Source organism: Gossypium arboreum, chromosome 6, assembly GCF_025698485.1.
Source record: "Gossypium arboreum isolate Shixiya-1 chromosome 6, ASM2569848v2, whole genome shotgun sequence".
Classification (NCBI taxonomy): domain Eukaryota; kingdom Viridiplantae; phylum Streptophyta; class Magnoliopsida; order Malvales; family Malvaceae; genus Gossypium; species Gossypium arboreum.
In genome coordinates this window covers 19,075,939-19,094,329 of record NC_069075.1, presented here as the reverse complement: position 1 = coordinate 19,094,329, position 18,391 = coordinate 19,075,939, and the positions used below count along the sequence as shown (strand labels likewise).

The following is an 18,391-nucleotide window of genomic DNA, read 5'->3' as shown; positions in this document are numbered from 1 at the left end:
CGACAGGGGACCCAGAAACCGTTCGGGCCCTGTCTCACGATAACTTTAATATCTCTTAACAAGTAACTCCTATGACCGTTTCGTTTCTTCCATATGAAAGTAGACTCATCAAGGTTCATTCACATAACTTAATCACTATTTAATACCATTCCTACAATTTTTGGTGATTTTTCAAAACCACACCACTGCTGCTGCCAGCATCTGTTTTCAAGGTAACCTTTACCTATTTCATGATTTCCACGATTCAATTGCCCCTCTTTGCATACATAGCACAAAGTGTGATCATGGTTAACCATTCCAATGGCTAATCTTCTCAAAACAATTCCATACCCCATAATGATCAACATACAACGATTATAGTATCATACCAAAAACGTATATAAGCCATTTTCGCATGGCTATCCAAGTTTACACAAAACCGAAAGGTACATGACCTTCAACAATAGGGTAGTCCAATACATGCCATTTCAAAGTTCAACCAAAATTATACCAAAATGGAGGCTTTGATAGTGTAGATGACTTCGACTTTAATGATCCCGAATCCGATCGCTAACGAGCAAAATCTATAAAACAGAGAGCCAAAGCAACGGAGTAAGCATTTTTATGCTTAGTAAGTCTCAATCAATAAAATCAGCTTTAACTAAAGCATTACATCACATAGCCAAATGAATCATTTCATTAATACACATTCACATAATCATACTTACTTCACACTTCATCATTATATACTTTCACAAGATATCAACCAATTCAATAGCTGAAAACTCGTTAGTCGATTGAACAAATGTTACTCAAACATATCGACTTTTCCAATGCACATATAAACATACCTTATCCTTTGGGATTTTCGAGCGTACTAATTAAATTTATTACAGCAACCAACGCTCACCTCCAGCCCAAGCTTCTTCGGAATACAACCGGATATAACCACATGCACGAATGCCTTGGTCTTAGCCGGATAGAACGACTTGCACAAATGCCTTGGTATTAGCCCGGATTTAACAACTTGCACGAATGCCTTGGTCTTAGCCGGATGTAGTCACTAGCACAATTGCCTTGGTCTTAACCGGATATAATTACTAGCATAAATGTCTTCGGGACTTAGCCCGAATATCATTCAATTGCTCATGCACACACATACATCAATAATCATTACACATCCATGTTTCATTTTCGTTACTAAGGCTCAAACACAAACATATCACTAGCATAATCGCCTTCGGGACTTAGCCCGGATATCATTCAATTGCTCATGCACACACATACATCAATAATCATTACACATCCATGTTTCATTTCACATAATTCGAGTAGGGTCATTTCTTGAGGACTTACCTCGGATGTTGTCGAACGGCTTCAACGGCTATTCGATCACTTTTTCCTTCCCTTTATCGGATTTAGCTCCCTTTTGCTCTTGAGCTTAACGAATACAAGTAGAAGTATTCAATATTTCTATCAATAATGTTTACTAGTAAATCACATTCGGCATCTCATATCATCTCACTTTATTATAATTTATCATTCAACCTTGAACCAAAACGCCATTATATGGCCACATATACATACATCCATATATTTGAGCTCAAGAATTTTAACATAACATCAAGTGCTCAAATTACTCATGTGGCCGATTACACATGGTCATAAATACACAAAATCAAAAATAATTTCAAGGTTTTTCACACTATACATGTACTAGGCCGAATGTACATGCAAATTTCACAACATTCTTCAACAAATTTCTTCTTTAAACAAACATATTTATCACTTTCTTCATAATCAAAATATCATGTGCAAACATATATACACATATAGGTGCATGGCCGAATCTCAAGGTGTTCATAACCCTCTAAAACACAAATTTTTACCAATCAAGTAACAAGCATAAATCATGCTCATGAATGCATCATGGCCGAATACATCACAATCATACCCCATTGAACTTTGGTCATGGTTAAACAAAGAACTCAATGTCTTACTCAGGATTACTACAAAGAAATTTCAAGAGTAATCAATCCATCATTGCATTCATCATTAGCAAGCTTCACATTTAGCATGCAATGGCTTTAACACAATATCAACCTTGGCCAAATACCATTTTTCATGGCATAGCAAGGATTTGAACCATGGCTAACATGCACATCAAGTTAGCAACCAAAACAAGCATGAATCTCATGACACAACCTCATACATACCTTAATCTTGATGCAAGTTTAGCCAAATCTCCTTCTAGATCTCTTCTAAACAAAGAAAATGAAGCAAAAATCTCTTCTTCCTCTTAGGAATTTCAGCCAAAGGAAGGAGGGGAAAAGATGAACAATTTTTTTGTTTTTCTTTCTTAGTCTTTGCTCAAAGAAAGGATGAATGACAACTTTTTTTTTTCTTTCTTTCTCTCTAGCTACGGCACCATGGGGGGGCATCCATGCTCATTTTTTTCTTTTTTTTTTTTTGCCCATGCTCTTTATTTTATTATTTCACCCTAATGCACCAACAAAACATGTTTCATGACATGTTTTGCCCATCCACTCTTGCCATGGCCGGCCACTAGCTATTGGGGGGGGGGGAATTTGACATGCAAGTCCATTGTTTTGCATGCATGCTTTAATTAGTCATCACACATTTCCCCATCATACTTTCAAAGTTCACTACTAAATCCTTTCTAGTGAAATTCACCTTTATAACACTAAATCAATCACCAAAAAATGTCACACATGAGCACACACATATTATAGGTATCAAAATAAATTTTAAATTATTTTTATGCCTCGGTTTTGTGGTACCGAAACCACATTCCGACTAGGGTCAATTTTGGGCTGTCACAGTAGCCTCATGCATCGATACTTGAACATTACTCTTTACTTCATCGAAATTAGTTTGGTTGGATTAAGATGACATCTTTTACCTATATGAAAAGCAAAATCAATTCGATTCAAGAGACATCACACTATCACAATTTATAAAATAGCATGTATTTCTCGACTTAATACATGTTATGTTCAGTCCAAGAACCGACTAAACCATAGCTCTGATACTACTAAATGTAACACCCATAACCTGATCTAGTCATCGAACCAGAGTTATAGAATGCTACAGTCATAACTAGAATAGAACATATTCAATTTACATTGATTATCTCAAATAAACATAGAATACTTCATAATTGCATAATTATTACTCAAATTTGACAAAAATCATCCAAACAAAGTCAATTCAATTTGGTATTAACAAATACGTCATTTCTCAGACCATATACTGGTTAATGCATGCTCCAATGCCATCTAGAATTTAACTAGAACTAATTTGAAACATTCTTAAAATTTCAATTTAGTTATAAATCAAAATTCAATGAAATACTATATTTGACTTGTAAATATTAAATAATGATATTTACGCACTCATCGAATTTATGGTCCCAAAACCAGTGTTTCCAATACCATTAGAAAATAGGAGGTTATAAATTAAGCCCAATTGAACAAGAAATCTCACCTAAAATGCTTACCATGAACAAACAAATCAATCTACTGCAACTTGTAAATTAGCTCGAATCATAGAAACACAAACCGTAAACTCCGAGTTATTTGTCGATGACCTTGTCTTTTCCCTTCTTTTTCGAAGAATCTGGGTCGACATTAGCTAAAAAAATAATTAAACCATATATATCATTAATACACAAACAATTTCACATTTAATTGCTAATTTATACAAATTTTACTCTTTATTCAATTTAATCCCTAAAATCTAAACTAGCTTAACTTTCACATTTAGCCCCAAATTTTAATACCAAATTCACTTTAAGCCAAATTTAATTCCATAATTCTCATTTCTACCCTTAAATTTTGAAATTTTCACAATTTGGTCCCTATTACTCAAAATCAACAATTAACTTCATAATTTAGTCATTTTTCACTTCTAACCTAAAAATCTATAAAATTAGTCCCTAAAGCTTTAACTGCTCAACAATGGTAACATAAAAAATCTTAAACAGTACCAAAAAATAAGACATATGTTAGCTAGCTTATGGTATTAAGATTCTGAAAATATAAAAATTATGAGAAAAAGACTAAATTACACTAACAAAATTGAACTTGCAAATTTTCAGTCCTACGCTGTACGTGCTTCTCCCCTTTCACCTTGGTTTCGAAATGAAGAAAAATTAAAAGAGAATATGGCTTCTCTTACTATCCACTTGCCTAATATTCATTCTTTATTTTTATTTTAATATGATTTTATTATAACTTAGATTAATGTTAACATAATATATAACTTATATATAATATATATACATCATGACTGTCCACTACAATTAAAAAAGGTATATTTTCTTTTCAAGTCCTTTAGTTTTATTTTAGCTTATTATTTAATAATAATTACATTTTACCACTTAAGCAATTTAGTCCCTGTACCTAAATAAAAATTAATTCAACGAAAATTTCTAATTGAAATTCAATTTGCTTCTAATATAACTTTGTAAATATTTAATAAAAATATTTACAATTTCGGGTTACGAAAATAGAGTCCTGAAACCACACTTTTTGACACCACTAACTTTCGAGTCATTATACATGATATCAGTAATTGGTGCCATGAGCATAAAGAACATGGCTTCAAAATCCTAAAGTGGCACCCCTGCTGACCAAATCAACCAGACTAACAATCCTGCTTACCAAGTCAACTCCTCCACCCCACTCATCATACCCCATTTCACCAACCTTAGGAACTCCCATTAACTTAAACTTTACCTAGGCTTCTTCTCCTTCTACCGCTGAAGGAACCCTTCTTATATATGTGAGTGTCGTCCTCCCCACCTTAAAGTAACTAGTGAAAGCCCTGAGAGATTCTGTAACCACCAATCCTGTCACCCTTACTGCAGCAACAGGTACCACACGCCAGATTGCCTGATTCCCTTAGTTACTACAGAGCACCAACCACTTGCTGTTAGGGGTTAGTAAAACTTGTTTCGATTCCAAAAATTAAAAAAAAATTATTTTTAGGTTAATCGAATCGATTTATGCATAAGCTCAAATATGAATTGAGGTATATATAAGCTCAATTACTCGATTTGTTCAAATTATGTCAATATAAGTATATGAGTGTTTGCATTGTGATACGATGTTATTTACATTGAAAATGGCTTGATATATGCATAAAACAAGTATATACATATTTATTACATTATCATAAAATTATTTGTGTTATAAAGTGATTTAATAGTTGATATATATCAAAATGTTTATATATGTTTACGGTTGTGGTAATGTAATGTGATTTTATCTTGAACTATAATGTGCTTTAATTATGGTTAACGATAAATAACCTTGGTTTGATTTTCATTATATATATTAATTGTTTATAAATGGTAAATTTTTGTGACAAGCTTACTTGGTTGGAATTGAACATGATAAGTTTGTAAAGTATTGTTTGAAATAAAGTAAGTCTTAACTAAGTTGTCGATTAATAGTATATGATGTTCTTTGGTGAATTACTGATGAGATTGGCACATGAAATTAATCATGTTCTATTATGTTATAAGATTGAATTTTATTTGATAATTAATAATGCCCTATTAACAGTGCGTAATGTGTGTTATATGTACCGATACCTTAGATTTTGGTACCTGCATGAAATTTTTAAAAATTTTGAGTTCCAGATCTGATTTTGGTATCGATAGTTGTCAGGGGAACAAATACCTTGTTATATGTATTGATACCTTAGGTTTGGTACCGATACTTGCCCTATGTTCTAAATAAAAATTTTATTCTATTTACTTCCAAGTGAACTCGTTTAACCGACAAAGTTTTGAAACATTCATAATTATATTAATAAGTCGTAAATGTTAAATTTTAGTCATAAAATGTTCAAATTACCTAGTGTTTAGCCAAGAGCGCTTTGGAAACAAATGTAATAGTTTTATACTAGGTCTCAAAGGTCGAATCAGGTATAGGGGTGTTATAGAGATAGGTTAGGTTGAATTGGTATATTTGGGTGCCAAATATGGCATAAAGAATTTATTGGTATGAATTGGTTTTAAAATGATGTTTTGAAATGTTATTGGAATGGTCTTGTGTAAGTAAATGTTGTGCAAAATGCACCATTTGGTTAATTTGAAAGGTTCACATGAAATAGATACCAAATGGCCAAAGTTGTGCCAAAAATAGAGTCCACGTCGTGACGTCAAGTGATGGTCGTCGAGATGAGGCATGGGTTTTAAGCCATGGTGTGACCAAAAACCCCGTCATTGCAATGAGGGCCAAGTTAGTGAGTCACGTCGCGGCGAGCAACTTCCTCACGTCATGACGTTAGGTTGAAATTTTGAAAATGTTACAATTTGATCCTAATTTAATTCTAGGTTAATTTTAGAGCATACGTAGACTAGTATAAGACCCGAGGAGGACTGTATAATGTGATTATGAACTAAATTGGTTATATTGGGATGGTTTATATTTAGATTGAATGTTACTTGTTTTTAGTTGCTTCAACGACTGTAGCACTCCATAGCTCGGACTTGGTGATCAAGTTGGGTGAGGGGTGTTATATTTCATCTACTTGTGTGTTAATGGATTGACCCGCATATCTTTGCTCAAATTTGAGTCAATTAATAGAGGTTGTAATATGAAAATAAAATGTGAAATGCTTATGATAGTAAAATGAAAATGGAAATATAATATTGGAAATGAACTTCGATTGTAAAATATAAAATGAGATGCAAATACCATGATAGTGCATCGATAATCTAATAATTGGTAAACGAGGTGTTTCATTGATTTCATAAATAACTATATTGGTATGACAAGACAAATCAAATATGGATACCTTAAGAATTGATCAGCTAAATGATATTTGTTTATATAATAACTATACTGAGAAGAACTTTGGTTACTATGTATCTTAATGTTATTTAATTTGCTTATTCATTTTATGTATTTATGTTGATTTCTAATTGTTTTAGCACCATTGAGTATTTTGTACTTAGCATATGGTTATTTTTTTCCATGCATAAGTCTCAGACAAGTTTCTAGTATACTGAAATCAGAAAGCATTCAAATTTAGTAGCTCAACCTAGCTCGGATCAAATTTGAGTTCCTTTGTATTCATATATATATATATATATATATATAGCTAATGGCATGTACCAAGGCTAATCTTAGTGTTTACATAACATTTTGGTTGCCTTGGTATGCTTGTTTAGTAATGGACCTATAAATTTTTCCTTGACGAAATTTAATGCTTGAGTTATAAATTATTATACTTGATAACAAAGGTTTGTTTACTTGCCAAGCTTGGTTGGGTTGAAGAGTATTGGCTATTCATTTATTGGAATATTTGATCATGTTTTACTATGTTAAGTTTAAGCAATTGAGATTGGTATAATAATGGTGTAAGTAAGGCTTGAATAGGTTGGTATTTGAATGCTTAAAAATGTTCATTTAAGGAAAATATTGGATTAGTGTCTTAAGATAGGAAGAATATGTCTTGAGACCTCAAGAACAAATTTAACCATTTAGTGCATCTCACAGGTTTAAGTCTTGAGAGTAAATGAATAAGTCTTATGACAACATCGCTTAAGTCTCAAGACAATACCACATCGAAGTAAAAATAGTGAAACAGGAGAGGTCTGTCTCGAGATACATTGAGATCAAATTCGAATCCCAACTTTGTATTTGACCTCGTACAATTACTAATTACTTTAATTGAGATTAATTAACATTCATTATATATGTTTTTGCATTGGATTGAAATTATTGCGATTTATTAGATTGAATGTCATGTCACCTAGGAAAATGATATTGAATTAGTCTAAGTTTCTTCGACAACGTAATGCGACATCACACATTTTAATCTATCGATCGAGTTGGACGTGAGTTTCACAACCCTAGGGTATTACAAAAAGGCGTCGCCACCCCTATCTCTTTTACTTAGAGTAGAAGTTGTATCATCTTTTAAAATATTATTATTTAATCAAGCCCTATCCGAATAGAACTGTTGTACCATTTCTCTATAAATAAGAGCTATCAGCTAAACAATTTAGACACCTTCTCATACGCCATTATTCCGATAAAAAGTAGTGGAAAATTTATTTCTAAGAATAAATACTATTTTTTAGGAAAAATGTACAGTGTTCGGTTATAGAGAGATATAAACTTTCCTACTTAAAGTAAATAAAATTCTTCATTCTATGATTTGGTTCGTGCTACTCGAGCCCATACTTGAGGCAACTCGTGATTCAAAGATAGCGGAGAAGGTTGCTCGATTGAAGCTAGGATCAACTTTAGTCTGCTTCACAAAAAGCACAAGTATATTTAGATTAAATTTTATAAATATAAATAAAAAATGGCTTAGTTTTAGAAAAAATTTAAACTTTTAGAGTAACTACTAATTTTTCAAACCCTAGTTCCTGTGCCATTACGAAACATAGCAAACCAAATTTCGTTGCGTAGAATTTTGTCAAGCCTTTTTTTTAAAAAAAAACTTTATTTCTCCCTATTATTGGCCAAGGTTAAATCCCCTCCCTGAACCGGTAAGGCCTGCAAATTGCATCAAAGATGAAGCTGTTAAAACCAGTGACCCTCAATGAATTAATAACCTTCACCTGGGTTCTTAAAGTTGAAACGAACATGTTGTGTGCTTAAGAAGAAACAGAAAAATAAGGAAAATAAAGAGAATAGTTTTTAAGGAAGAAGAATAAGTTCAATGATTTCATGCCCCTCTCTATACAATTATTGCTATTTATCAGGGGAAAAACTAATAACAAATTCTAAATAAGGACAAAGTCTGTTAGTGCACGTGGAGCCTTTTCTCTCTTGTACCCCTGTGTAATTCTAGAATCTTCTCAACCTTCTCTGCATTTTGACTTGAGCTGGTTGCTTGAGCATCCCCTGCAGGTTGGCTAGAACTAGTCTCTTGGGTGATAGTTTCCATGGTGTTCTCAACAATACCTCCCTATAAAGAACAAACCTTGTCCTCAGGGTTCGACATAGTAGAAGTCTCATCGATCGAATCAGCCTCTCTGAACAATGGTAGTAGGGTAATCTACTGTAGTAGCTGCTATTTGCAAAGTTTTAGCTATGAAATGTGGAATACAGGATGAATGTGAGTGGACATTGCTAATTCCAGCTTGTAAGCCACATTGCCAACACGTTGAATAACCTTGTATAGATCAAAAAACCTGGGACTTAGTTTCTGATATTTGCATAGCCGGAGGGATAGTTGTCGATAAGGTTGTAATAAAAAAAAATACCCAATCACCCACTATAAACTCCAGTTCTCTGCGTTTCTTATCAGCTTGATTTTTCATGCGCAATTGGGCTTGGGACAAATTGTTCTTCAGTTCTCTCAATAAGTCATCTCGGTCTTGAAGAGCCTTATCGACTTGAGTATTAAGAGAACCACCTTCCTCATAAGATACGATGGTGAGAGGGTCTTTGCCATAAAGTGCTTGAAATAAGGTCATGCCTGCGGGTGTTTGAAACGCGGTGTTGTGCCAATATTCAGCCCAAGCGACATAGCCTTCCCATTTACTCAGTTTTTCACTTGTCATACAACAGAGTTAGATTTCCAAGCAACAATTCAAGGCCTCTGTTTGGACATCAGTTTGTGGATGATAGGCTAAACTAAGACACAATTCAGTTCCTTGCAAATGAACAATTTCAGTCCACAAATCGCTTAAAAAAATGAAGTCCCTATCGCTAACAATGGATCGAGGAATTCCATGTAGTTTAATAACACCTTGAACCATTACCTTAGTGATGCAATGAGCATCATAATGTCTTGTCAAGGCAAAAAAAAATGGTCGTATTTTGCCAGGCAGTCAACAACCACAAGAATTGCCTCTTTCTCATTCGACTTAGATAGCTAGGTAATGAAGTCAACAGAAACATCTTCAAATACCTATTGTGGAATGGGAAAGGGTTGAAGGAGACCTGCAGGAGCAAGGTTGTCACTCTTCATCTGTTGGCACACTCAGCATTCAGAGACAAATCTACGGACGTGTTTGCACATCCCCATCCAATTGAAATTGGTGGACAATCTCTGAAATGTTCTGACAATTCCAACATGACCTTCGAGATTAGAACTGTGGAATTCTTGAAGTAGAAGAGATCGGAGGGCACTTTCCTTTGGAACGATGACCCATCCTTGCTACAAAATCAGTCCTACTTGTTCCTTGTACCCTTGAGCTACTAAGTCCTTAATGCGAATCTGTTCTCGGATGCGGCATAATTCAAAATCATAAATACTCGTAGAGCGGATGTCTTCTAAAATCCCAAATGTCGACCGGGTCAAGGCCATCAATTGAATGCCTACCTCATGAGATAGGGCATCGACGATAGTATTGAGCTTGCCAGGACGATATTTAATCTCAAAATCAAATCCTATCAACTTCGTTAACCATTTTTGTTGTTCCGGTGTTTGGATGACTTGTTGCGTCAGTTCACGAAGGGATTTTTGATCAGTGGTGATAATAAATCTACGGCTCAGTAGGTATTATCTCCATTTCCTGACAGCCTGGGTAATGACATACATTTCCCTATGATAGGTGGAGGCTGGCTGTATTTTGGGACTTAATTTTTAGCTATAGTATGCCAATGGTCTATTATATTGGGTTAAAACTGCATCAATTCCACCCCCAGAAGCATCTGTTTCGAGCACAAATTCTTTCTCAAAATCAGGCAAACGTAATACTAGAACTGAACACAAATAAGTTTTTAAAGTGTCGAAAGCTTCTTGAGCTATTGTAGTCCACTAGAAAGTGTCATCTTTCTTTAATAAATCTGGTAGAGGTGCTACCAGAGTAGCATAGCCCTAAATGAATCGCCGATAATATCCTGTAATACCCAAAAAAGCACGTACATCCTTGGTGGAAGTAGGCACCGGCCAAGCTTGAATTGCTTCAATTTTGGTGGAATCCACTGCTAGTCCCTTGCTAGACATCACATGACCCAAGTATTCGACAGTTTCTTACCCAAAAGAACACTTCAACCTTTTCACCACAAACCCATGGTGATGTAGTGTGAGTAACACTTGGCGTAAATGTTGAAGATGCTCTTGCCAAGTCTGACTAAAAACCAAAATGTCGTCCAAGAAAATTAGTACAAACGTTCGCAAGTAAGGTCTAAAAATGTCATTCATCGTTGCTTGAAAAGTCGAAGGAGTGTTCGTCAAGCCGAATGGCATAACGACAAACCCGTAATGACCCTTGTGAGTATAGAATGTTGTCTTGTGCACATCCTCATTGTGCATCTGAATCTTATGATATCCTGCCAATAGGTCGAGTTTAGAAAAAAACCTTGATTTCCCAATTTGTCAAACAATTCATCTGCTGTAGGAATAGGAAACTTATCTCGGATAGTGATGGCATTAAGGGCGTGGTAGTCAACACAAAATTGCCAAGTACCATCTTTTTTGTGCACCAGTAATATGGGAAAAGAAAAAGGACTAGTGCTCTTTCGAATATGTTGGTTGTCGAGCTTTTGACAAACTTGTTTCTTGATCTTGGCCTTTTAGAAGTAGAGATAACGGTATGGTTGAACATTAACTAGGGAACTTGTTGTGTTGAGATAAATAACATGGTCGTTATCCCGTGGCGGAGGCAAGCCTGGCACTGCTTCAAATACAGTGTGAAATTCATCGAGCAATATGTGAAGATCGGCTTTATCTCAGGCAATTCTGTATCTGATTGTCCTTCAAGTTGTAAACGAGAAAACTCAGCGACAACCCCAGTGTTCGATAATCGTCGCAATGCTTAGAATTGAATTTGTCGGGGTCCAAATTCGGTGTCTCCTTGCCAGAAAAAAATGGTTATTCCATTGGTTTAACTCAAATGTCAGACTCATGAAGTCCATAGTAACTAGCCATAGTGTGGCCATTCATGCCACGCCTAAAACGACTTCTGTTCCTTCAAGTGGTAGAACATAGAAATCTATGACTAATTCAGTCCCTTGAACCAACACTTTCACATCCCTAATGCATCCTTCATTGGGTAGTCATTGGCCATTACCCACTAGAACCTTGAAGTTCGGTACAGCTTAGAGCTTCAAACCCAAATGTTTAACAACCCTTGACTGAATAAAATTATGGGTGCTGCCCCCATCAATTAAAATGCGCACCAGCTTACCTTGAATCATCCCTTGAACTTGTAGAGTATTCAGATTGTGGTAGCCTGCAAGGGCATTAAATGACACCGTTGATTGTTCATGGATCGGAATGGGTGGAATTTCAATCTCTTCAAATTGGACAGGTTGCTTATCTATGGCAATGATCTGCTCATCATCAACAGACTCATCATTGAGCAAGAAAAGCTGAGGATCCCTACATTTATGCCCCAGAACAAATCAGTCAACACAGTAATAGCAAATCCCTTTTTGGCAGTGCGCTTGAGCCTCAACAGAAGAAATACGATGAACAGGGGTTGCTGTATTAGCAGGAGGGTGTTGTTGTTCTAAAGGTGGAGGACGACTTCGCTGAACTTTTGGTCCAGTAGAAGGCAAACCTGGTGTTGGCAAGAGTGGTGGCAATTTAAAACCCGAAGTACTGCCCAAGTAGCGTCGTGCATGCAAGCGGGCTTCATGGAATCGGGCTAAAGCCTGGACTTCTGTCATGGATGTTGAATGGTGGCCTAATACTTCCAATTTAATGTCTGCGCGCAACCTAGAAATAAAACAGTCAAGCAAAAATTCATCATATAAATTGTGAGTGCACAGTGCTAAATCCTCAAAACAAGATTGATAATCTTCCACCATTGTCATTTGTATGAGTTTTTATAACTGTCCCACAGGTGATTCTATTTCCATGGCCGTGAATCATTTGCGAATCGCCTCAATTAGATGATTCCATTCTACCAACTGTCTTTATCGTTGTGTCCATCGAAACCATTTCTTCGTGGTCCCATCCATTCAAAAAGATGCCATCGTGACACGATGATGGTATTTGGTACCGTAGAATTCATAAAAAATCGAAAGTCGATGCAAGCCATTTTTCCAGATCTTTTTCCGTGAAAAGGGGAAGTTCTACTTGGACAGGTTTGAGACCAAACAGAAAAGTGTCATCAAAATTGTATCTCACTTTGGCCTTACCTCGTGTTGGGGATTTGAAACAAAGCTAAGCAAGCAGAGTCAAAAGCTTGTGTAGCAAGCCTCGTGACTTGGTGAAGAAACAAAAGTAGAAATTTGCTTGAAAACAAGAACCGAATTGAGAACAAGAGAAATGGAGCATGAAAATGAATGAAATCTAATGATATTTTCATTAACATGAACAAAGGCATAATGCCAATACATAAACCAAGCTTTTGCTTGTCAAAATCAACATATGGTCAACTAATCTACACCAACTACCACTAATACATTGGAACTTACAAAACTAAACTTGTACACATAAGTAAAGCTGGTTAACAGCTCAATCACATTAGAAATACATCAAACTTCTACCTAATATAGTTCAAACTAAACCAAAATAAGTTACATTAACTAAAATAACAAAATAAACAACAAAATAAACTGCTGCACTTGGCTCGGCAGCTTCTGGTCTTGGCCTGGCAGCTTCTGGTCTTGGCCTGCTCTGCTTGGTCTGATGACTAGTGCATGAGCTGCATGGAGGGCCACATTCTAACACTCCTCCTTGGTCTCCGTGCTACTAATTCCAAGTTCTTTCCTTAACTTAATGAACCTTGAAGCATTAAGGGCCTTTGTGAAAATATCAGTAACTTGTTCCTCTGAATTGCAATCAATCAGCTCTATCTCTCGAGCTTGTTCCATCTCCCTTACAACATGCAGTTTAATATTGAAGTGCTTGGTTCTACCATGGAAGATAGGGTTCTTTGCAATTGCAGCAGTAGACGTTTTATCACAAAAGATCTCTGTTTCTTCCCTTTGATGCAAGTTCAAGTCAGCTAAAATCTTCCTTAGCCAAATGGCTTTATTAATAGCATTAGCAGTAGCAACATACTCAGCTTCTGCTGTTGATTGAGTAACTATCGATTGCTTCTTGGAACTCTAGCAAAACACAGCTGAACCAAGGGTAAAAGCATACCCTGTGGTGCTTTTCATATCATCTAAGGAACCAGCCCAATCACTGTCAGTGTATCCCACTCATTTCAATCTTTCAGTATTGCCAAACTGAAGTCCATAGTTTAGAGTCCCTTTGATGTATCTCAGTACCCTTTTTGCTGCTTGATAATGCTTTTTGTTGTAACAATGCATGAATCTTGACAGTAGACTTGTAGCAAATATAATGTCTGGTCTTGATGCAGTAAAACACAGCAAACAACCTACCAAACTTCTGTAGGTGGATTCACTAACCTGCTCATGATCTTCTTGGCTCGATAGCTCTGATCCAATAGCTGTTGGAGTACTTGTTAGTTTGCAGTTCTCCACTGAGAACTTGCTCAGGATCTTCATGGAAAATGTCTTTTGGCTTAAAAAGATTCCATTTGTAGTTTGAAATACTTCCAATCCTAGAAAGTATGTCATTTTTCCCAAATCAGACATCTCAAACATTTCCATCATTTTGGCTTTGAAATTAGCCAACATTCTTTGATCTCCTCCTGTGACCAAACGATCATCAACATACAGGGACACAATGAGCTGTGTTTTAGCTTGTCTCTTCTTGATATACAAGGTTGGCTCACTAGAGCTCCTTTCAAATCCCAAACTAATTAGGTAACTGTCAATCCTGCTATACCAGGCCCTTGGTGCCTGTTTTAGGCCATACAAAGCCTACTTCAATCTGTACACTATGTGTTCTTTACCAGCTACTTCAAAACCTTGTGGCTGTCAATGTATATTTCTTCTTCAAGGAAACTATTTAGAAAAGCAGACTTTACATCAAGCTGATGAATCTTCCACTACATCTGTGCTGCTAAGGCAACTAGTAGCCTGATAGTGTCAAGCCTAGCCACTGGTGCAAATGTTTCCAAGTAGTCCAGGCCATATTTTTGGTTGAACCTTTGGCAACAAGCCTGGCCTTGAGTTTATTCAAGCTCCCATCAGCATTATACTTGGCTCGATAGACGCATTTCACCCCAATGACCTTCCTATTGCTTGGTTTTTCAACCAACTCCCATGTCTGGTTCTTCTCAATCATAGCAATCCCATCAATTATTGCTTGTTTCTAGCCTTTATCTGCTTCAGCCTCTTCAAAGCAGCTTGGTTCTTCTTGTGCGACATGAGCCCTCTCATAAATGTTAGCCAAAGTCCTTGTACCCTTGACTGGTTCATCATCAACATCCATGTCAGGATTATTTTGGTCAGATTCAAGCTGATCTGCCATGAGTTCTTTAGAAATAGTCTCAGGTTCATTTGTTTCCCAATTCCAACATGTCTTTTCATCAAAGATCACATCTCTTCTTACATGGACTTTGTTTGTTGAAGGATCTAAGATCCTATAGGCTTTCTTGACCATGCTGTATCCCACCAAAATGCCAGTTTGAGACCTTTTTGACAGTTTTTCCCTTTTTATAGCTGGTATAAGGCTGTAGCATAGGCAACCAAAGACTTTTAGGTGAGCCAATGAAGGTTTAAACCCGAACCAGGCTTCAAATGGAGTCTTATGTTCAAGTGCTTTGGTTGGTAGCCTATTCTGAATGTAAACAGCAGTGTTGACTGCTTTAGCCCACATTGTCTTGGGCAGATTCTTCTGAAATAGGAAACACCTAGCCATATCTATAAGGCTTCTAATTTTTCTTTCACTCACCCCATTCTGCTGAGGTGTATAAACATTTGTTAGCTGGTGTTTGATGCCGGCATCATTGTACAAAGCTTGGAACTGGGCTGAGGTGTACTCAGTTCCATTGTCTGACCTAATGGTCTTCAATTTGCAGCCTGTTTCTGTTTCAACTATAGCTTTAAACTTCAAGAATACTTGAGCTACCTTAGAATTATGCTTCAAAAAGTAAATCCAACAATATCTGGTACTATCATCAATGAAAAGAATGAAGTACCTATTGCCATTGAGTGATTCAATCCTCATGGGGTGACACACATCTGTGTGCACGAGCTCCAACTTGTTTAATGCTTTTCAGGTTGTGTTTGCAGGAAATGAGAGCCTGGCTTGCTTTCCCAGCTGACAAACCTCACAAACATCTTCATTTAGAACTGATTTAGTGAAATTTTCAACCATTTCCTTGCTGACCATTCCAGCCATGGATTTGAAGTTGGCATGACCAAGTCTTTGATGCCAAAGCTTGAAAACTTCTGTTGAAGCAATATAGGCTGAGTGTGAGTCACTTGGCCAGTTAACTTCAAAGCATTTATCACTCATGGTGACTGTCATGAAGCTTGATCCATTTGGATCAGTGATTTTGCACTCCTGGCCCTTAAACACAACTGAATAGCCTTTTTCTAGTAGTTGAGCAATGCTGAGAAGGTTCTTGTCAATCTCAGGCACCAACAGCACATTTGTTATGATTTTGTCTCCTGTAGAAGTGCATATTAGCACATCTCCCTTTCCTTCAACCTTAATGAACTGGCCATTTCCAATTTTCACTTTGGTTTTGCAAGATCTGCCCAAGGTTTTGAAAATGTTTGCATCTGGTGACATGTGGTTAGTGCAACCACTGTCCAGCAACCACCATTTTGAGCCTTTGCTTTGACCAGCTAGACATGACACATCAAAAACCTGTTCTTCATGGTCACTACTGTCTTCAGCCACTCAAGCTTCAGCATCTTTATGCTGTGCTTGATTTTGGCCAGGTCTGCCTTTTTCTTTGCAGACCCTTTCAACATGACCCTTCTTTTTGCAATGTTGACATACAACATCTGGTCTGAACCAGCATTTGGCCTCTAGATGACCAGGCCTTTTACAAAATCTGTAGAGTTGGTCTCTTCTTCTTACAGCATTAGGCTTAGGCCTGCTTCTCCAGTTTTTCTTGCCTTTATAGGCTGAGGTGCTCGAGGCTGCTTTGGCCTTGGCTTGAAAAGCACCGCACCTTCCTGGTGCTCCTCCATTCTGCTGGCTCTTCTTTGCTCCTGAGCATAAAGAGCATTGATAAGCTCAGCTAAGGAGATGCTTGCCAAGTCTCTCGAATCCTCCAAGGATGGGATTTTTGCCTCATATCTTTCAGGCAATGTTGAGAGCACCTTCTCCATAATCCTTGCCTCACTGAACTATTCTCCTAGCAACCTTATGCTGTTCACAACAGCCATGATTCTATCTGAATACTGCTTCACTATTTCCTCTTCTTTCATCTTTAAATTTTCAAAGTCTCTCCTCAAGTTCAACAACTACTGCTGCCTTGTTCTCTCTGTGCCTTGGAACTCCTCCTTAAGCTTGTCCCAGACCTTTTTTGGAGTCTCACACGCCATGATTCTAGTGAAGATAACATCAAACACATAGTTCTGAATACTGGACATGGCTTTATGCCTCTTGGTCCTCTCATCTGCATGCTGCCTAATTTGAGCCACCGTGGGATTGGCTCGAAGTGAAGCTGGCTCAACATCAGTGTTGACAACTTCCCACAAGTCGAAGGCCACAGGTAAGTTCTCATTTTAACAATCCAAATGTGGAATCCTTCACCATTAAAAACTGGTGGTGCAGCTGGAGAAAATCCTACTGAAGCCATCAGTTTTATAGATATGCAATGACAAATCCTCTAAGACAAATGCTCTTGATACCAATTGTTGGGGATTTGAAACAAAGCTAAGCAAGCAGAGTCAAAAGCTTGTGTAGCAAGCCTCGTGACTTGGTGAAGAAACAAAGCAGAAATTTGCTTGAGAACAAGAACTGAATTGAAAACAAGAGAAATGGAGCATGAAAATGAATGAAATCTAATGATATTTTCATTAACATGAACAAAGGCATAATGCCAATACATAAACCAAGCTTTTTCTTGTCAAAATCAACATATGGTCAACTAATCTACACCAACTACCACTAATACATTGGAACTTACAAAACTAAACTTGTACACATAAGTAAAGCTGGTTAACAACTCAATCACATTAGAAATACATCAAACTTCTACCTAATATAGTTCAAAACGAACCAAAATAAATTACATTGACAAAAATAACAAAAGAAACAACAAAATAAACTACTGCACTTGGCTCGGTAGCTTCTGGTCTTGGCCTGCTCTGCTTGGTCTGATGACTGGTGCATGAGCTGCATGGAGGGCCACATTCTAACAACTCGATTCATAGTACTATCGGCAGTAAGTTCACCTCCACCCGAAGTTGTTGCTGATATGCCCAACTGGAATGAAATGGCCTGTAACTGCTTAGTCATTTCCTGAAAAGTCAACTGCGTGGTGGCGTTCCACTGTTCTTGATTTGCAACGTGATTTTGCAGCGAAGTGAGGACCTACTCATGACGGTTTGATGTATCCTGAAGTGTTTTAATGGCTTCAGTATTGTTTACCATTTTGGTATGGTCAATGAAAGCACCAAATTGTTGTGTGCTTAAGAAG

At 36.8% G+C, this 18,391-nt stretch overlaps 1 long non-coding RNA gene across 1 annotated transcript; it reads right to left on the bottom strand.

The window, feature by feature from the left end:
• Positions 1-288: 288 nt before the first annotated feature.
• On the bottom strand, positions 289-1,516 carry LOC128293920 (uncharacterized). Its single transcript, XR_008284057.1, has 2 exons — positions 1,336-1,516; positions 289-563 (listed from the first exon to the last, which is right to left on the bottom strand). It is a non-coding gene; the product is annotated as an uncharacterized LOC128293920 (long non-coding RNA).
• Positions 1,517-18,391: the final 16,875 nt, after the last annotated feature.